Raw genomic sequence first — 19,914 nt, 5'->3', positions numbered from 1 at the left:
CACACACACACACACACACACACACACACACACACACACACACACACTCTCTCTCTCTCTCTCTCTCTCTCTCTCTCTCTCTCTCTAATTCTGCACATTTGTGATTCAGGCCAATATTTCTTTCTCCTTCTCTGCTTTGTGAAGGGAACTGATTTGATGACAGGTGTACATGCTATTTGGTTTTCTTTTGAAATAATAATAATAAAAAGGGTCCACATAGGTAGGTACACAAGTACATTGTTACAGCTAAGAATGACAAAATGAAATATAGCAGCCATTTTTCTCTGGAGAAGAGATGCTTATAAATTTACTTGGTCCAAAGTATCTCTCGCTTCAGCAATACATCAAACTGTGCAGCCCCATCAGTCTGAATCAATTAGAAATTACTCACCAAGTAAATTACACTGAAAAGCTTTGATTTGTTACCGGAGTTTGTTACCGTTCTCTTCAATCTTAAAAGACTGAAAGCAAAAAAGTAATAACGTGACAGTGATAGTGAAATGTAACTTTTATTGAGATAGATGGAAACCTATTTGCTACAATATTTGCTTTTAATAATTTAATTTTTCAAACACTGCAGAGAGAGCCATAAATATTTGATTATGAAGCTTTTCCAATTTATGGTACATTAGTCTGCACTGGTTGCCTATCTTTTCAACATTCTTATATATCACTTAATAATTCTATCAACCATATGTCCATAACCAGCTCTTAGTTTGCCTTCTAATTGTGTTTTTTAACTTTCATCCGCTAGGATGAAGTAGGCTTTCTCTGACATGCACTTCAGGCATTGAAACAAATTGTAAAATGATGACTCCCTTTATAAAAATATTATTTAATTATTGTTTAGATCTTTGATGTCAGCTTCAATTTTTATTTTATTTTTCTAAAAGGGCTTAATCTTTCTTGGATTAAAGTCAATGACAAAACTCACATTGACTCCAACAGGAACAGGATTGGGTCCCTTCATTAGCATTTTTCACATTAATCTTTGCAACTGAGGTGTGCATGGCATTTAGGTTCTAGCAGATTTTGAAACAGAAAATTTCTTTTTAGCCACAAGACTTGGTATGGCCAATATGAATAAGAATAGTTAATGAATAAAAATAGCGCATGCAGTCTATCTAGGCTAGGATAATATTACAAGGGCATAACCTAGTTTCTGGTTAGGATCAGAAAGAAATTTTCCCTTTGTAAAGTTAGGTGCATTTTGGGGGTTTATCTGCATCTGGACCATCAGACTTTGGTCATTTTTGGAGATGTAACAGCAGACTAAACAGACCATTGGTCTTTTCCAGTATGATAGTTCTTATTGTCTTATGTGTGGAAAGTAAGAGTGTGAGCTCCCTGTTACTGCTTTCCAGATGGTTTCAGCCATGTCCAAGTGTAAACAGAGATGAGCACTGAAACAGCTTCTATATCAGCGTCCTTAATAGACAGAAATCCCAATATAATCCCGCTAATAGTTCAGAATGGTGGTATTCCTGTACTGCAGAAAGACATTTTTGTTCCTCACCTCACAAGTGGACTCTACTGGCTTCTGTTGTGCTGCTTGGTTGGATGTTAAACTAGGATATTTTACAGATGCCAGCTGCAGATTTTCTAGTAAGATACATTAATGTCCAGAAAACCTTTTTGACAAATAGGGTGTCTTCAAGCTGAATTACTTTACCTAGTATCTGGCAAAGTCTTCTGGTGCTGGAGAGGTCAGCAAAAGAAGATTAATGTCCTAACATTCCTGACCCTGATGTTCTTAACTGAAGATTGAAATAAGCAATTTAGCATAACATACCTTCAACATTGTAAATAGTTGCAAATGCACTCCAAAAGCATTTCTGACAAAAGGTATCCTAAGTAAATGTCAGCTCCTAAGGTGTGTCAGTTCTGGAGAAAATGGCTTAGAAAATGAAAGACAATGCACAAGAAATCAGACAGGTTGAGATCTTTTAAAGGCTGGTAAGTCAATGACAAATGTAGTTCAAAGAGTGCAGGTGAAGAATGAGTCATTATTAATGACCAAGGGCATTGGTTATTGGTGCTGAATAGAAAAAAACAATTATTAAGTTTGAAGCTTTACACTTGTGGAGAGTGGAAATTATATGCAATCCCTGCTAAGTGCCTGATTTTGCTGCTAGAAAATCCCTCTGACAGAAACCCACTTCAAAGTAAACTACTTTAGAATTTCTGTGCACTGTTGGATGCCTAACCAAAGGTCACTTTCCCTCTCCGTGTGTCTCTGTGCATCATTTTAGTGATTTTCTTTTTTTAAATCCACCCCCTCCCTCTTTTGCAGTTTACATAGATTTTTCTAGACCTCAAAGGAGCTAAACTGAAAATTGGAGAACTAGGTTTGGGCTTGAAATGCAAAAGCAGGAGCCTGTAGTGATTTAAAATGAGGATGTTTATTCATTATAGACCTTACCCTGCAACAGTGCTGGCCACCCTCCAGTGCCATTGAACTTAGTGAATGTGGAGGGCCTGCAGAGTATCAGCCCCAGGGGGGAACCATATTGGGAGCTGGATTTCAACCCCTCCATAATCCTCCCACGCGGAGCCCAAATACTCCTAAGATTTACCCTTTCTCCCCTTCTACAGCAAATTCTCTTAAAGTCTACTAAAAATCTCTCATCAGGGAAGGCTTTTTCTTAAAGTTTTGGAATTCTCTTGCTTTCACACCTCTGCCTCTCAATGTATTTATTAATCTACTTGTTAGTTGGAGCAAATGATACCAAAACCCAGTCAAATGCTGAAAAAGAATGGCTTCCCACAGTTCACTCTTAAAATTCCAGTAATGGAGAGAAGCACAAGAGAAGCAGCCATGAATGTTATGAGCAAAACAGAAGGCTTTGTAGAGGAGGCACTCTCACTGCTGTTTTGTTACTTCAGCAGAAACCAAGGACCGAATCTCCTGGGATGTAGCTAAGCTGTACAGGGCATAAATCTGTGGGGTGTGTGTGTGGCGGGGGAGGTTAAATTGCACTCTGGCACTACTCTGAACCTGCTGCAGTTCCATCCACGGTGCTTTGTAGGAGCAGCCTGAGAACTGCTCTAATTTACCTTGGCTATGGTGGCCTCAAAGGGCTGAAAATACAGCTGAGGATCAGTGTAATTCAGGGGCATCCTGGCAACATTCCCTCCTCCCTATGACACTGCCAGCAGGGAGGGCGATTGGATTAGCAACCTTTATCAAGGCAGAATAACACTGAAGGATCATACTTACACTGAGTGGAGCCATCAGAACTGTCCCTGCATGCTGCGAGTTGCTCCCTGTCTGCAGTGCCCATATGATAGAATCATAGAAGATTAGGGTTGGAAGAGACCTCAGGAGGTCATCTAGTCCAACCCCCTGCTCAAAGCAGGACCAACCCCAACTAAATCATCCCAGCCAGGGCTTTGTCAAGCCGGGCCTTAAAAACCTCTAACGATGGAGATTCCACCACCTCCTTAGGTAACCCATTCCAGTGTTTCACCACCCTCCTAGTGAAATAGTGTTTCCTAATATCCAACCTAAACCTCCCCCACAGCAACTTGAGACCATTGCTCCTTGTTCTGTCATCTGCCACCACTGAGAACAGCCGAGCTCCATCCTCTTTGGAACCCCCCTTCAGGTAGTTGAAGGCTGCGTGCTATCAAATCCCTCCTCACTCTTCTCTTCTGCAGACTAAATAAGCCCAGTTTCCTCAGCCTCTCCTCATAAGTCATGTGCCCCACCCCCCTAATCATTTTCATTGCCCTCCGCTGGACTCTCTCCAATGTGCCCACATCCTTTCTGTAGTGGGGGGCCCAAAACTGGACACAATATTCCAGATGTGGCCTCCAGTTCACACCTCTGGAACCATACTAGTTCTCCTAGCAGGGGTGCTTTCTGTGGAGGGAGAGGAAGGAGCTAGATTTGTCTGTAAGAGAACCATAAAACAATAACAAAAAATGAAATCTCCATGGAGGAACATACAGTGGCACCTCTAATAGACTGCACTGAAATGAACTCAAAATGGTGCCTGCCTCTAACAGACAGCAGAAGATGAGAAAACAACATATGGCAGATGTTAGACATGTAGCTTAATGCACTACTGGAAGGCACAAGCATGGTACAAGAACCTGTATAGAGAGTCCTCAGAGATTTAAAGATCCAGTACATAGAAAGCAAAGTAATAACAATTACATAGCTAAGTACACAACTATTTGGACCCCAGAAATATTTAGTAGAGACAGGCAAAGTAAAGGGTTTTTAGTCATTTATACACCTAAGAGGGACTATACCTCCAAATGCAGTCAGGCATGTTATTAAAGTTTTGGGCGTAGCAAGGAGCAGCTGGTAGGAAGGTTCACATGAGAGAAACAGGGAAAAGGTCTTTGCTCTGGAAGTATATGATCTGAAGGCAATCTGAGAAGACCAGGACTGCAGTTTAGGAGGTTTCCGAACAGTTCAGAAAACTAATACTGGCTTTCTGTGAGATGCTGTAATTTCTCAAGGAGACAGTGGTTAAAGTGTTTTCTGTATGAAAAGATATTTGAAAAATAAATCCAACTGTTGCTGATGTGAAATTAAATTTGAGAATGGCCTCACAGCTGCAATGAAGAAATGAAAAAGTCTGATCCCAGAAATATCAGGTCAGGAATAGGACTAACCTCTGAGGTTCTCGTCTTTGGAGATGCTGGAAAACTCTTTAAACATTAGAAAAAAATCCCACAGTTGCCTGAAAGGGAAGTTACAAATAAATTGTATTGTGAAGCCCAAAGGTTGCCAAGGCCATTATAACAGGGAAATCACAAGGGCAGGGGGCCTTAAGGGAGTTAAGACCAAATGAGGGCATTTTTTCATGAAGCTTCCAGGAAGCCATGGCCAATAGAATAAGCCAAGTTGCAGAATTATACCTCCTGGGATTGCAAAGGCAGAGCACCAACACTTCTTATGATTGGATGTCAGGCTGAATAAAAGTGGTGATGCTGAGAGGCCAATGAAGGCAGATGAATTCCAGCACTGAGTAAAGGCAAACACTCCTCTCAACCTGAGGTTTGCACATGACTTATGCCCGTTGACACAAGATTTAGCATATTCCTTAAGGAGGACTACAAACACTTAGTTCAGGGGTTGGCAACGTTCGGCACGCGGCTCGCCAGGGTAAGCACCCTAGCGGGCCAGGCCAGTTTATTTACCTGCTGACGCGGCAGGTTTGGCCGATTGCGGCCCCCACTGGCCGCGGTTCGCCGTTCCAGGCCAATGGGGGCGGCGGGAAGCCGCGGCCAGCACATCCCCTGACTTAGTTAATACAAAAAGAAAAGAGTTTTGATGCCTATTAAAAACACTGCCCTGTATGTTATCTTATAAAGACGTTAATGTAACTCTTTCTTCGAACAAGCAGAGCTCAGTTATGGAAATTGGCTCTGCCAAACTCAGGAATGATTTTCTGACCTGCAGATAAGGTAAGTGTTATGTGACATACTTATCTACAAATCCTTGGTGGGTTCAGGGATGGGACTGATACAATGTTTGCTTTCTACCCCCCATCTTCAGAACTACTGGGCCATATTCATCCCTGATCATTCACTGAAATCTATTGGTGCTGATTGTATTCTAACTTATATCAGTGTGTAAAACTGAGGCAAGCAAGAGGGGAATTAAACCCAATGTGCCTATCGTGGGGATACTTCTGGGAATGACATCAGAGAACTCAAGGGAGGAAGGTGTTATATGCTGGAAAATGCCTTGCACATTCAGACCAAGACACTGGATCAACTGCAGTAGAATCCTCAGAGAATCCATGTCAGATTTTACAACACCCACAGCATACACCGGTGCAGGACTTTAGGAGTTTTAATTAGGACTATGCAGACAGGAGGCCAGACATGTTATGTTCAATAAACCAGTGAGTTTTTACATCAGTAATGAGTCTTAGAATATTAATGTAAACCCGTCAAAAGTCTGAGACCCAATAGTGGAAGTGCAGTGATCACAAAGTTACCCGTACGTATATGGGGATAGCAGAGATATTAACAACCTTAACAGTGTAATGTTTAAAACACTGTGGAGGAGCAAACATATACTTTTCCATGGTTAATATAATCAGCAGCTGGTAGATTTCAGAGGATTATCTCCAATCATTGAGGAGAAATTTCCCTTGTGGGCATAATAAAAATTGTTAATATGTTGCTGCTGTTTTATTCAAGGTGAAAATTTTACTTTAATCATTTTCAAATAAACGTGAAACTCTACTATCACTCCCTTTTAATAACGCCAAAGAAAATAGTTCACAATAAATCTAACATAATGAACACAGCATGTTCATAGAGAACCAAGTGTTCTGAGCTTAAGTCCCCCTTAATCCATAATTCCTTTGGAACTACATATTATATCCACATGCATGCCAAAAAGAGGTTTATGATTAATGTTATTTTAATGAATAATAAAAGAATTGATGACGATTTTACCCAAAGATATTTGTCTTTTTTTATATACATGAAGATTTTTATATACATGAAGTGAGCTGGAGCACTGAACACTGACTAGGATGGTAATAAGTTTGCAAAGTCATCTAAGCAATGTGAATATACAAATAGGTTGAGCTGGCAATAAATGCAAGCTATGACTGCCCCCAGATATCCCAGAATTCTTTGCTTATGCATGCTGATCTATGAAGACTACTACATTTGGTACATATAGTCTTAAAAAATGGCTCTGGAAAAGAGATCTGCTAGGGCTAATTCTGATCGCACACAGGTGTAACACTGTTGATTTTTGTTACTTCTGATATACGATCATAATTGGGCTCATACTTAGTGACTAGAAATCCTGGTTTCCAGTCCTGTCTCTGAGCCAGCTCCTCAATTGATGAAAAAGTCAGTGAGGTCAATAGAAATTAATGGAACTATGCTGATTTACACCAGCTGAGGATCTGAACCTTGGACTCTAATTCTCTGTATGACCTGGAGTCTGCTTTTCAACAGGGAGGGGCAGCTGTAGTTCCCATTTACTTAAATATGGGCTGGAATTGCTCAGCATCAGAGTATTATTATATCATTTCTTGGAAGACTGTTACCACAGTAGTCTACCTGTATAACCAGACACTGTGAACACTGTCCTACAAATGCCTCACTCACGGGATTGGTGTGCAACAGATGATGCGGTTCAGGATTGTGGCACTCAGTGGGTAAAATAGCAGCTGTCATTCACTTGCTGCCTTGAAGCTTTTCTTACTCTGAGTCAACTCTGGCCAAATCAGCTTGGCTCATTTTTTCATGAAAGTCACAAAAGGGAAAGGAAGCTGTGCTGCAGTGATACTGCCTCACAAGGCTGAAATAACACTGTTTCCAACTAACCTATTAATGAAAACTCTTTGGTAGCTGTTAAGTGCCATAGATAGAAAGACTTCTTTAGTCAAAACTCTGTGGGATCCCTTCCTGAAAATGCCATCACCCTGTTACTATAACTAAAATTACATCCCCTCCCCTATCAGCTGTCTCCCTTAGGACCAGAGTTGAACCTCCTCTCAAAACATTGCAGTGAGAATTACTTTTCAAAAATGATTTTAGAGCCAATTTAAGCAAGGACTTTCACACTGGAATGAACTTTCCAAAGAACATCTATACAGAGCAACTGACTTGGTTCATCGCTTCCTCTATCCTCCAGGCTATAATTCCAGATATTTAGATACCAACATCTAGCTGGATTCTGCCACTAGTTAGTCTGGATGTAACTGGGAGCAGGTTATGGCCCATATTCCTTAATGGTCCTTCTGTTGGATCATGCAGTGTTGTCCTAACCTACATTTGTGAAGTCACACCTGTTGCCAAGGAAATGAATGTGATGTCATGAATGTCTCACTTCCAAATCCAAATAAACTATGATGGGTTTGAAATCAGGAAAGACATGCTTTAGACACAAATATCTGCCATAATTAAATAATATGCTAGTATTGATAGGGTTGATATTGTCAGCTTGGGCCATTTGAAAGTTTCTCCCAGTATGAAAATCCCGCTTTAAAGTAAAAGCACCAATCAATTTATGCAAATGAGGACAGTGAACTTTTGAATCAAAACTTGGAGATTACTTTTGTTTTCCAGGGTGTTTCACTTTTTATGTTGCTTGTTTGCTTACACAAAAAGTGAGCCTGATTCCTTTGTGGTACTGAGAGACCTCAACTACTTCTGACTTCAATGGGAGTTGAGGGTGTTCTCCACCTTTTAAGATCAGACTAATTTGAAATGAGATGAGAAAGTGTGTGTTGGGTGATTTAGTTAATATTTCATTGTGAACAACCAGCTGGCAGCCTATTGTCACTTAGCCATCTCCATATCTAAAAGAGCAACAGGCAGCTGATATGTTTGTCCCTCACCTTTTATAGACAGGTGCTGAATGGACAGTGGAGGGCTGGAAGACTGCGTCATAACAGATTATTCCTAAAGATCTGTTTTTCTTTAAAGAAATGAGCAAGAAACTTGTTTTCTATTCCCCTGTGAATAGCCAACCGATCCACAAGTTATTCAGACCTGTGGCTACCCTCCATCCAGCCCTTCCAAACAGCTTGTGGGCTGCTATGGTTATTGCCATTTCCAGAAATACCAGTTCCGAGAGATGCACTTAGAGTCTGTAATTTCACCATCAGCTATTATAGCGTTGCTGTTTCACCTTCACTGTTTCACTATCAGCTCTTTCACAATCACATTATAGCATCTGCTATGTCAGCACCATTTGTTTCAGCATCAGCATTTAACCATCAGCTGTTACACCATCTGCCACTGCAGCATCAGCACTACAGTACTTTTTAAAGAAACCTGTACCCACTTCTTTCTTATGCTTTGATATGGTTTCCTCTGACACTTGCTATCACTACCTCTGGTTTCAAGGCCCCCATTATGTTAGTAAGTAGAATGCTGCTGACTGTTAAATGAGAAGTTAAATGTGGGTTAGCGACAGAATTTTCCTAGAGCATATTGCCAGAGACCTTGGTCTTGATTCTCCTCTCCCTGCCAACACGTAATCATTTACAGCTCTGGAGAGAGAGTGTGAAATACTATTCACACTGTAAGCTCTTTGGGGTAGAGACCCATTTCATTATGTGTACAGTACCTAGCATAATGGGGCCCTAGACTCTGATTGTGGCCTATAGGTACTGCCACATTGCAGATAACAAACAACAGCATTGAATGTGTGATGCAGCACACAAAGGCACTTTAAGCCTCCTTTGTGCCTTCCTGATTCTGGGCTGTTCGGGGAGTGCCAGGTCCTAAGGTGCAACTTAGGCAGCCAAAATTACAGCAGCCTATCACCCGCTGCCTATATGTAGCAGTTCCACCCGGAATTTCCACACAACTATGTGCTGCAAATTTACCTCTTCCCATTCCTGACATACCCATCCTTCCCCTGGTCCTGTCCCCCAAGCTGGGTCCTGTCTAAAGCCACTATACACAACACCTGTGCTGGGAGAATTTTCCCTTGACCAGCTAATGGAGTTTTCCAGGCCCTTTACACAATCCCTCCCCACTGCGATTTGGTACCCATGTTGCACTCACTTTGCACAGGTGTAAATGGCTTACACAAGCTGAAAGCCAGTGGGTATACAAGAGAATCCAAGGAGCTCAGATAATCTGCTAGTTTCTGTTGGATTTATCACACACCATCAACTTCTTCTGGTGGTATAGGAATCTCACACACAAGTGGTGACCTGGGTCATTGCTGTCTGCTCTCTTGCTGGTAACTGCAATGTGTGTGCATGGTTTAGATCATGAACAAGTGAATCTGATTCCTGTTAAGCTTACAGCAATTATTTTTCAAATCCACACTGCGTAAAGGGTGTCATTTTCTTTTACCTCACTGCAAAATTCGTCAAATGCAAATTTTGTCAGCTTCACTTTGGGTGTGAAATTTTCCCACACAGCTCCTGCTTATCTATAGAAAGCTGTAACTGGAAAGATATCTTTTTGAAAAAAAAAATGCTGTGCATAGGAGCTTACATGAGAGATGTAGGGCTCTTTAGAATCATGGTTAGATTAACAGGAGTGTTGTAAGCAAGACATGAGGCGTAATGCTTCCATGCTACTTAGCACCAATAAGACCTCAACAGGAGTACTGTGTTCTGTTCTGGGCACCACACTTCAGAGAAAGATGTGGACAATTTGGAGAAAGTCCCGAGGAAAGCAAAAAATATGATTAGAGGTCTAAAAAATATGACCTATGAAGAAAGATTGAAAAAATTGGGTTTGTTTAGTCTGGAGAAGAGAAGACTAAGGGGAGGGCTCATGAATGCAGTCATCAAGTACATAAAAGGTTGTTATAAAGAAGAGGATGATAAAATGCTTTCCTTAACCACTGAGCACAGGCCAAGAAGTAATGGACTTAAATTGCAGCAAGGGAGATTTAGGTTAGACATTAGGAAAAACTTCCTAACTATCAGGGTAGTTAAGCACTAGAACAAATTACTTAGGGAGGTTGTGGAATCTCTGTCATTGGAGGTTTTTAAGAACAGGTTGGACAAATACCTGCCAGAAATGGTCTAGATAATACTTAGTCCTGCTTCAGTGGAGGGGACTGGACTAGATACACTATCAAGGTCCTTCCAGTACCACATTTCTACGATTCCCATCGCTGCTCCTTGGACTAGAAGTACAATTATTATAAGCACTGGTTTACTAATTTACATTATACTGAGGGAAAAAGTAATTCTTTGGAGACCATTTAGGAGAAGAGAAGCTAAATCAAGATCATCCAAGCACCGCAAAAAAATCTCTAGATAAAAGGTCAGTGTTAGCTGTCCTCTGATAATTGTAAGTGTGATGTGGTATTATGGTCATCACTGCCTAAAGGCGTTGCTATAGCTACCACCACCACCAAGTCTAAAGGAGGAGTTCTTAATTAAATAGAAAATATAAGCTAGCTATCACTGTGATTTTAAGGATGGACAAGAAAAAAAATAGGCCATTATTTACAGAAAGTTTATATGATTATAAAAAGGAGGTCTTTATTGTAGCGAAGGATGCATTTCTTCCATATATGTTTTTCTGCTATAACAATACTGGTGTAACTATGCCTGAAAGAGTGCATCCACAGTGCTTTGTTTCTGCTGGCTTAAGCTATTTACCATGTGAATCACCATAAAGCATTCTCAGCAGATATCCCAGGGTGCAATGTTCTGTTGCTGGACTCTCTGCATTCTAGGATTTTTCTGACAGCAGATTGTGGGATATCTACTGGAATCTATTGGAATGCTGGGAAATGAGGTCAAACTAATACACTGCCAAATTCATTTCCTAGTACCCTAGAATTCATGAGGTTTTAGTGATCCAGCACCATTTTCAAATTGCTGTCAGGCAGCCTGGAAGAAACATTGCTGAGTATCAGGATCCCATTGTTAATACGAACAATGGGTAGTTACTAATTCATATGCACCTTTGCAAGCTGTCCTTACATTGGAGGATGCTAACCTGATGCACATACAAAAAGGTTCTGTTCAAAAAGCAATGGGCAACCCAGATGTGCAGGATAGTGCTCACCCCAAAGGAAACACCATTTCTTATGGGTAGCCACAAAATTCTGGTTTTGACACCTGCTAGTCAGTGCAAAGTGCACTGCAAAATAAATAGACTTTTTCAGTAACTGGTCTGAACCCATTTTGCTGTAATGGAGTTAACAATAGCAAGGGTCTGGCTGACAATAGCTAGAGCGTTCTGCAACTGGTGTAGCCACAAAAGCTATATAATCTTTATGCATTATGAAATATTCCTGTAGCCTAATTTGGGTAATTTACCTCATATTCCAGCATGCATTTGGAAATGTAATGGAAGCTAAAAGCTCAGGTCACTGATCAAACTGTGATCCAAAGTACTTTTATTGCTTTTGCTGCTTCTATATCTGCTGCTACAATAAACATGGTTGCCATGCAATATTTGTGTTTTTTTTTTACCCCATGCTGCTGCCATCTTGAGTGTGTGTGTGTGGGGGGGGAATTGAGCACCCCCACAGTCAACCGGGTAGGAGATGGAGCATTAAGCAGCATGGGAGGGGGTAGGGCAGGAACACATTGGCAGGGGCGGGAAGCCGCGGGGGGCGGTGTGCCGGTAGCCGTGAGGGCGGCAGTCAGGCTGCCTTCGGTGGCATGCCTGCAGGAGGTCTGCCGGTCCCGCGGTTTCAGCGGCAATTTGGCGGCGGGTACGCTGACGGCGCGGAACCTGCGGACCTCCTGCAGGCATGCCACCGAATCCGCATAGCCAGCGGACCTCCCACAGGCATGCCGCCGAAGGCCGCCTGACTGCCGTGCTTGGGGCGGCAAAATACATAGAGCCGCCCCTTCACATTGGATCCAGGGTTGTGAGATTTCACATTTCTGGAAATAAACCCTTTTGAGATGACACCATTTTGAACACACTGGAGGGTGGGAGGAGGAGAGGGTGATAAAAGCTGAGCTGGCAGAGAGAGGCATGTCCATCTGCTCACATTCACCTAACATGGCAGCATCCATCTGGTACCCAGGACTAAGTTGTTTAAATCCCCCTATGCACACAGTACCCAGACAGTTTTTGTAACACAGCACAGAATACTTACTGGTTGATGTCCCGTGTCAGGTTAGCTCTCTGCCTCCGTCTCAGGTGTCATCTCTGGGGCTGTTTCTGTCTGGGTCTTCAGCTTGAGTTGGGCATGCCAAAGAGAACTTGGCTATCTGAGTAAATCTCCTCCTTGCTGGACTCCATGGCCAGCTCAGTATCTTTCAAACTATCCACAACATAGCCGGGTTCCACAATGGCCTCCTTAGCAAATATCTGATTCAGCTCCTCAGAGTATGCACATGTCTTGGGAGTATTATCAGAGGTCTTGTTTTTGTTCCTAGTGTTTTTATTATTCTTCCAGAGCTCCTTGACTTTGGTGCATGACTGTGTTATGTCCTGACAGTCTTCCTTTGCATTTGCTCTGATAGCTGCATGTAGATATTTGCATTCTGATGACTTGTGTTAAGATGGGATTGGACCTTTTCCTCTCCCCAGAGGACAAGGAGGTCCAAGACCTCCAGATGAGGTAACACAGAAACATGGGGCATGGTTACTATAATGCACTGTGGCTTTGTGAACTTGCCAAACTGGAATAGCAAAGGAGAACACCTGGCTGTGTGCCAGCATTTAAACAATGAGGTGACATCTGGTCAAGGTGCCTTTGGAGCAGGGCCGGCTCTGGCTTTTTTGCCGCCCCAGGCAAAAAAGCCTCCGGCCGCCCCCCGGCGGCCGGAGCGCCGCGCCGCCCCCCTCCAGGTGCCGCCCCAAGCACCAGCTTGGGTGCCTGGTGCCTGGAGCCGGCCCTGCTTTGGAGCAGTAGAGAGCACACAGGTAAATGGACAGGCTGGTACAGGTGTGAAGCAATGCAATGTGGGATAGCAGTGGTAGGACTGCCTGAAGGGGTATAGTTAATTTGACATAGGGATGCATCCACATGGACCTTATATGGGTGTAACTATTCCAGAACAGAGTTATGTCACTTTCAGAGCAGATTAGTTAAAGCAGGATAAGATACTAAATGAATAAAAATAAAGAACTTTTGTGAGTGGACACAGTTGATGCCAAAATATCTAATGTTATACTTAAAAAGCTTTCCCATGCTGACAAGACCTTAGAGTCCCTGTGACATTTTTAACATGTGGAAAATGGAGGTCTTCTGTTTAAGTGCTTTCAAAACTTGTTTACTTAGTCATTTTTGTCTGGGCACGTTGCTATGAAATAGCCCACCTATCAGTGGGGATTCAGCAGAGGGAATACTTCATCCGACTGAAATTTTATCAGTAGTTATTCTTCTTCTATGAATACAGCCTGATATTTCTAAGATGCTCCACAAGTGGTAACAGCTACAAATACTTTCTATTGTAACCTAACAAATTTCTCTTTCAGAAGTGAATTCACAAGTACATTCCAGCCAATATAATCTTTTACAGCCAATAGAGTCTGATTCGGTACTATTAATCATTCTAGCCTTGTAAATTGTAGACGGCTCTCTTGCAAAGTGGGAAGTAATGCTTCCAGCTGTAACACTATTAACTGAATCCCTGGTAGCTATAACAGAAATTCATGATATACAGCTTACGAGGTACCTGGAGATATAGTTGTTCCTTGATGAAGTCTGAGTTGATCTTTGATTTCAGTATGCTAGAGGTGTTGTTGGAAACATCTGAAATAAAGCTGGAGAAGTTAAAGCTTTTGTAGTTTTGTGCAAAGGTGATGAATGTTAGTCACTGCTGGGTTCAGTTCACTTTTTTTTTGTCAAGAACAGAAACAACTTGTGTGTTTCTACATACAAATTTTGTGTGAACATTAATATTAAAGGATAAAGACAATGCCATTAGGGTACATTACCAGCATTACCAGGATTGCATTTCACAACTCATATTTTGCAGCTAAATCCACACTAAATATGTCTCCTGAGGTAGCTGTTCCCACACACTGCTGAACCAGGATTTATTCTCCAGTCCTACTTCACCACAACAATATAATGGTGAGCAACCCTGCCTTCCAAGTAGTTGACCTGGGTTTGATTCCCAGCCAACGCAATAATGGCTTTGGGGGAGGGATGGATAACTCAGTGCATTGGCCTGCTAAACCCAGGGTTGTGAGTTCAATCCTTAAGGGGGCCACTTAGGGATCTGGGGCAAAATCAGTACTTAGTCCTGTTAGTGAAGGCAGGGGGCTGGACTCAATAACCCTTTGGGGTCCCTTCCAGTTCTAGGAGATAGGATATCTCCATATATTTTTTTCCCCTTCTCTACCTGTATGTTGTGTTGCCATCTTCATCTAAGAAATATGAGGAATATAGAGCAAACCTCCGACCATATTAAATTGGTAGACAGCACATTTTAACTCTGCTTATGATAAATGTATTGGACCAGATTCTCATTTACACTAAAGACCTTTTGGATTGCCCTTGAAGTGTAAAGGAGCCATAACGTGTGTACAAGTGGAAATAAGAATCAGGCCCATCATTTTACCTCTGAACAACTAACAGATCTATGGTATATCTATTTCACCATATTTCCGAAAATGCACTGTGGGATGAGGTACTATTAAGTCCTTGATTTTTTTTCCATCTTACACCTTCAAATTTCTGTGCTCTCTCATGGAGACTTTACTTTTGTCATTTTTCTTAATCTAACCTAAATTATTTTAAACTGAAAACACTGCTTTGCTCTTTGGTTATGGTAACTCAGGAAGACCTAATTTTTGGTGTTCTAACAGCAGAAGTAAATAGGAAAGCATAAGGATGTGACATTCAGAGTTAGAACGTGGTGTAGACTGACAGATGCTGGTCTCTCTATGCCTATAAAACTGGAATTATATTATCTACCTACCTGAAAGGGGAGTTTTGAGGTTCCATTAATTTACTTATATAGTGGCTTGAGATGCTTGGATGGAAGCTCCTTGAGAAGTGCAAAGTACTAGTGCTCAGTGTGTTTACTGTGGGCTAGATTGTGCCCTTGACTTACTCAGTCAAACAGAGAAGTGAGGCCCTACCTCACAACTTGCTCTGCTGAGTAAGACTGACCCAGATCTTGGGTATAGCTCTTGTGACACCCTGGTACCCCCTTGTTCACCACTGTCATATAATTAGGATATGTTTGCACAAAGTAGGCCTTATGAGGTATCATTCTAAAACTCTTGATCTGCTAGACATTAATATCTCATTGGATTGTGTATGCTATCATCGTATGTGGAGTTATGAAGTTTGGCTACGTATGTGTTACTGAACATGTTGTGAAGTTGCAGCCTTTCTGGTACAACAGTAAAAAGCCAAACAATGTTAATGGCTTACTGAGGAAATTAAATGCATACAATGAAACCTCTCAGAGATAGCAGTACACAATGGGAACTGTTTGACCCAGGTCGCAGCAAAAGAGCTTTCCAGCAAGTGGGAAGAAGATATAAAAGGGGGAAATGACATCATGATGGTATCTCACTCTCCCTACAACAACACACCTGGAAACACCTGAGGAACAAAGACTGAACTGGGGGAAGTGATGGTCCCAGGCTGCAAAGCAAAGGAAGCTTGTGCCTTAAGAATCTGTGAGGTTGCTTATCATTCAAGGTGAGAATTTGCTACCTATCTAGTATGTTAAGCTCACTTTGCGTTTTTGTTTATTTACTAGGTAATCTGCTTTCATCTGTTTGCTATCACTCATAATCACTTAAAATCTATCTTTTTCTAGTTAATGAACATATTTTATGTTTTAATCCAAACCAGTGTGCGTTTGACTAAGGTATCTGGGGAAAATCTCAGCTTGGTTACCACATGTGTGCATGATCCTCTTCACATTGAGGGAGAGGCAGACTGGGTATTAAACCCATATACTGGCCAGATTTGACCAGGACAGGACGGTACTGCTCTGGGGTCCTAGGCTAGGAGGCTGGTGGTTAGAGAGCCTGCATGTAACTGCAGCTGGGTGTGTCCTTACCTGTGGGAATGCTGATGAAAGTGCAAACCTGGAGGGCTTTGCAGCTTGTCACAGCAGCACAGTGTGAGAGGGAGCCCCGGCTGGTGGATCAGAGGTTCCGGTGGTATCCCAGTTCCAGGTGGCACCCAGGGAGGAATCCGTCAAAGATCTGGTATAGAGCATAATCCAGGAGGAGGTACCTGGAGAGCAGTATCTGAGCTGCACTGTGCTCTACACCAGACCTATATGCAAGTTCTGGGTCAGTCCTACTCACTGGCATGCACAAATGAGGAAGAAAGCTGCATTCTTTCAAGGGCTGTAGTAAATTTTTCCCCCTCAGATTATGAGGAGAGCAGAGAAGTAAAATATAAGAGAATTGATGCCTGCCAGGGTTACTCATGGTGAGGTGCAATTTAAGCACCACCCCTTCTTTGCTCAGGGCAAACCCATTATTGAGCCCTCTAATATTTGGTTACTGTAGATGTAACATTGCATTCATGTGAAGCAATACGTTCCACATGGTATGAATGAAGTATTAGACTTGATGCAGAACTGTTCAGGCTGTTTAACATGCCCCATTTTCTTCCTGCTTCCCTCCTTCCTGAAAGTCTGAAACACAACAAGCTGTTTTTTAATTTGTGATTCATACTTGTTTCGGAAGCTGATCCATGGAACAGGTTTCCCTCAAGAGAAAGGAAGAATACAAATATTACAATTTGAATTAAAGATAACAATTATCTTTCTTCGTTGTCTCCAGTTAAAGAGATTTGCTACAATGGCATAGGTAGCTGGATATGCTTGGAAAGAAACCAACTGATTCTATCAGAAGGTTACCTCCTGAGAGGTGTGAATTTCACAACAGCAATGCAAGTGTTTGCCACAAAGAGCAAGAACTGTGATTTAAACAGACAAATGCTTACTCCTTTTCTGATATTATTTTCCTTGGTTCTTTTTGACATGTATAAATATCCTGCTTTGGAAAGAGACACAGAATATTATTTTAAGATAAGAATAAACAAATTTATCATAATTGAACTGAAACTGATGTAAATTAACTCTTTCTGTGTGAAGAGAAGGGAGTGAAGTGGTTTCCATGGAAATCCCTGTCTTACCTTTTAGACAAAGGACAGCTTGGAGCTGTAAAATTAAGCCCCCTTTTACTCCTCCTTTCTCATACTTACAGAGAAACTTCTTGTGCTTTAAACCATCACAGGGACTCATCTTTTCTCATAAATCCAACTTCAAAATCAATTTCTAGGGCAAATTTGCTTTAAGTAATTATTTTAACAAGTCAAAGAGTTAGTGACAATAAAAATCCTTATTTTAAACAGAATGGGCCATATTGTTCTCCCAGTTATCAGTGGGGAGTCGCATAAATAGAACGGAGAGAACTTGACCCAATAGATTGAATTCCTCCCTGTTGCAGTACTAGTAACTTTATTGGAGTTGTACCAGGGATAAATTTGGCCCACTGCAAGTTCAGCTCTTTCCCATCATTAGGATTATTCGTGAAGAATGTTATTATAATCTATTTCCGAATCCAACCATTGTGCTTCATTATGATTTTCTTTTGATTCTGTTACCATGTGAACAAAAAAATGCATATAGCTGCAGCACATGATCTCAGAATGTCAACCGTAGGGTATTCTCTGCTCCATAGCTGATTGGTAGGACACACAGTGTCCTCTGGCAGGTATTTGAAAAGTTACATACAAGTTTAGATCTAAAATTAATTGGGGATTAAAGTAACTAAGTAGCAGGTTAAGAAAAAATGTGTTCCATCTGAAAGTCTATTTTCACTGAGAAAACCTTCACTGTAAGACAAAATTTTGTAATTATGGATCAGGTCCTCAGCTGGTATAAATTGGCATAGCTCCAATTACTTTAATGGTCATTGACTTCAGTGTAGTTCTGCTAATTTACATCAGCTGAAGATCTGACCCTATATGTAGAGCTCCATTTTGCAAGCTCTCAATGTGTGGCTTTCTTATTGAAATCAATGGAAATGGCATGAATGGAAGCCTTGTACAATTTCTTCCACATGACTGTGTAACTGTCAATGTTCATACTATATAAATACTGATAATTTAATAATATGAATTATGTTTGTAAGCTTCTTAAAGACACAGGCCCAATCCATGACTGTGGGCTGACGAGCACAAAGCAGAACTCATGATGTGGAGGTGCAAAGGTGGCTTTAAAATGTCTCTGGTTCTTATTTTACTAACAAAACCCAATGTCTACTGTTGATAGCACAATTGTTGGCCACATTCAGATTCTAGAATCTTGATAATTGGTGACCATGTGAGACACAATAGAACCCAGGTTTCAGAGTAGCAGCCATGTTAGTCTGTAACCGCAAAAAGAACAGGAGTACTTGTGGCACCTTAGAGACTAACAACCCAGGTTGAACTTCAGAACCCAGGTTGAAATTGCAGGGATTCACGTTACAAAAATCATCTATTTGACTTCCAAACTGAGCCAATTTGATAGGGAGCTCACCTAAGAGGTAACAATTATGGAGAGCCACAAGGTAACTCTTTTGAGGATATCTAAGAACTAGTAGCTTTGCTGAGTACATTCAGCTTTTCTGGACTGTTGCATGCAGCTTACTAAATAACTCCCAAAGTGTCTTGCTCTGGCACACAATGATGCTTGTTTAAAATCTGGATTGTTTTTACTTCATTTATTCCAAAGTCCTGGGCTAAAGCACACAGGGAAGCATTGTCCAAGACATTACAACAGCCTGGTGCGATTCATTGCAAAAGGAAGGAGGGAAACTATATATGATAGTTAACAAAAGGAAGGAGGGAACTGTATATTTCCAGTCTCCCTTGTTTTTTGTCAGCTTGTATATTATTTTATAATCCAGTGGGAAACTCAGAATTTGTTTGCATTGGTTGCTATGTTAGACAGAGCTACCTTTACATAACCTGAACCAGGGAAAGTAATGATTTATCTTTTGTAGCCTGTGCGCTGCAAATGCATGTGTGAAGGCACAGCACCCTCTATGGTCAGATGGAGCATTGCACAGAGCTCACTTAGTCTGGTGGGGCAGTCAGTCACCCCCTCTTGCCTGAGTCTCTATGATAGTCTCATTCTGTAGGGTTACCATATTTCAGCAAGCAAAAAAGAGGATGGGAGGAGCCCCGCCCTAGCCCCGCCCCCATCCTGCCCTAGCCCCACCCCTGCCCCCCCCACTTCCCGCCCCCCTCAGAACCCCCAACCCTCCCCCTGCTCCTTGTCCCCTGACTGCCCCCTCCTGGGACCCCTGCCCCTAACTGCCCCCAGGACTCCACCCCCTACCTAAGCCTCCCTGCCTCTTGTCCCCTGACTGCCCCCTCCTGAGACCCTCTCCCCATCCTAACTGGCCCCCTAGGACCTTACCCCCTACCTGTACCCTGACTGTCCCAACCCTTATCCACTCCCAGACAGACCCCTGGGACTCCCACGCCCCATCCAACCACTCCCCACACCCTGACAGCCCCCCCCCCCCCCCCCCCCCCCCCCCCCCCCCCCC

At 42.0% G+C, this 19,914-nt stretch overlaps 1 long non-coding RNA gene across 2 annotated transcripts in view; it reads right to left on the bottom strand.

Moving 5' to 3' along the window:
* The window catches only part of LOC112118016, a 27,619-nt gene that overhangs the window by 1,371 nt on the left and 6,334 nt on the right, over window positions 1–19,914 (bottom strand). Inside the window, exons 2-4 of one of the 2 annotated variants that reach the window (XR_003899840.1) lie at window positions 14,064–14,151; window positions 1,793–1,897; window positions 392–461 (exon numbers count right to left, since the gene is read on the bottom strand). This is a non-coding gene — a long non-coding RNA (uncharacterized LOC112118016). Of the gene's footprint in view, window positions 1–70; window positions 462–1,792; window positions 1,898–14,063; window positions 14,152–19,914 lie in introns of those variants that run through there. The other variant, XR_003899839.1, reaches the window with a different exon arrangement.

Source organism: Terrapene carolina, unplaced genomic scaffold (genome assembly GCF_002925995.2).
Source record: "Terrapene carolina triunguis isolate 2854851 unplaced genomic scaffold, T_m_triunguis-2.0 Scaffold131, whole genome shotgun sequence".
Lineage (NCBI taxonomy): Eukaryota > Metazoa > Chordata > Testudines > Emydidae > Terrapene > Terrapene triunguis.
This window is presented reverse-complemented; position numbering and strand designations above follow the sequence as displayed.